The following is a 2,500-nucleotide window of genomic DNA, read 5'->3' on the forward strand; positions in this document are numbered from 1 at the left end:
TCTTTTTCCATTCAACCATTACAGCTAGGAGTAACGATAACGATTCGGAAGAGGTCTTTAACTAACTTTTTGTATGTGTGTGTAGTATGTATATTTGTTCGTTTATTCATGTGATTGTGTATATGTGTGTGTGTGTGTGTGTGTTTGTGCGTGTGTGTGTGCGTGTGTGTTTATTATTATTAACTTTATTATATCATCATCATCATCATCATCATCGTCATCATCATTATCAATATTATTTTTCAAATTATTATTATTACTATCATTGTTATCATCATTATTATTATTATCATTATTCAAATTATTATTATTATTATTATTATTATTATTATTATTATTATTATTATTATTATTTTCATTATTATTACTATTATTTTCATTATTATTATCATCTTTATTATTGTTATAACTATAATTGTAATTATTATTATTATCATAAGTAGCAGTAGTAGTGTCATCATGACAATTATCATCATCATTAATATCACTATTTACCTTACAATTCTCATTATCATCATCATCATCACCATCATTATCATTATATTATTATTATCATTATCCTTATCAGTATCATCATTATCTTCACCATCATCATTATCATCATCATCATCATCACAATCATCCATTATCATCCACTTCGTCTTTTTTCCTTCTTTTTTTTTTTCTTTATTCATAATTGGCTTATTGTTTTCTTCTTAAATTCGGTTTCTAAAGTTGTCGAAAGTAAACCAAAAAGTTGAAATGAAAAATCTGAAAGCGTTGTATTGTTGGCTATTAAATCATAAAGGACTTAAAGTGAAATTCATTATTTTTTTCGTCGTTATCGATATCATTATCGTCATCATTACCATTATCCTATTGCTGTTGTTGCTATTATTGTTGCCACTTGGTTATTATTACAATGATCATCATCATTATCTGTCGTCATCATCGGTTTTGATATTACTACCAATTCATTAATCAGTATTACCATTATTATTAGTAGTATCATTGTTATCACTATAACTAACATTATTAGTATCATGCTACCATTGCTACTACTATTATCATCATTGTTATTATCACAATCATTATCATTATCATTATCATAATTACTATTATCATTGCTGTTGTTGTTGCTGTTACTATTATCATTATCATCATTATCATTGTCATCATTGTTATTGTTATCATTATCATTGTTATTATTATTATCATTGTTATTATCATTATTTCTGTCATCATCATTATCATTAGTGTTATTATCTTTATCATCTTTATTATCATTATCATTATTACTATTATTATTACTATTATTATTACTATTAGTATTAGTATTAGCATTATCATTGTTATCATTACTATTATTATCATTATCATAACTATTATTATTTTGTATTGTTACTATTATTATTGCTATCATTATTAATATTACTTTGTTATTGTTATTACAATTAATTATTATCATTACTATTACTATCATTACTACTGTTATTATTTTACCGCTATCAGTATCATCACTCTCATCACTATCATCATTATCATTATCACTATCATTATTATATTTGGTAGCATCATTATTTTCATTATCATCATCACCAGCATCGTTATTGTTACCACCTATCACCAAAATCATCATCATCATTATCATCATCATCATCATTATCATCATCATCATTATCATCATCATCATTATCATCATCATCATTATCATTACCCTCACCATCATTATCCCTACCAGCAGTTTTTTCTCTATATATTTTTTTTTTTTTTTTTTTTTTTTGACAATCAGAGGAACATCATTGCATAAAGCTTCAAAATTATCTTCATCAATATTTCTTCTTCTTTTTTTAAATCTATATTAATTTTCAATATTATGATATGAAAGTTAATGTACACAAGAGAGAGAGAGAGAGACAGACAGACAGGCAGACAGACAGACAGACAGGCAGAGAGAGAGAGAGAGAGAGAGAGAGAGAGAGAGAGAGAGAGAGAGAGAGAGAGAGAGAGAGAGAGAGAGAGAGAGGGAGCGAGAGTGGGGAGGGAACATCTGGAATACTGATTTTAAATATAGGGAAAAAAGTCAAATGGATATTCAACGACACCCAAGATATGATACAAAAAATAGGTGTCAGATGAATTACCGCACTATGAACAGAAGACAAAGGGATATATTGCAATTTAGGTCAACTAATTAAAGCGAGTTTCAGTAGGAATAAATAAATATTTTTTATCTGTGCAAATACCCGCCTGGTGCCTCTTTGTCACATGATGGATCTGCACAGCGTTGATTGACACTCCAGACTGATATTGGAACCGAAAACAGAGCGAGAAGCATGGGTGAGAGGGAGAGAGAAAAAAAAAGAGAGATGGACGAGTGTGTAGGGAGAAAAAGAGGGAGAAAAGAGGGAGGGGGGAGCGGAATGAGAGAGAAGGGGGGAAGGAAGAAGGGAGGAAGACAGACAGACAGACATATATGTAGTCAAAAAGAGAAAGAAAAAAAAAAGTGAGACAAACAACG

The sequence above is a fragment of the Penaeus chinensis genome, chromosome 33, assembly GCF_019202785.1.
Source record: "Penaeus chinensis breed Huanghai No. 1 chromosome 33, ASM1920278v2, whole genome shotgun sequence".
Taxonomy (NCBI): domain Eukaryota; kingdom Metazoa; phylum Arthropoda; class Malacostraca; order Decapoda; family Penaeidae; genus Penaeus; species Penaeus chinensis.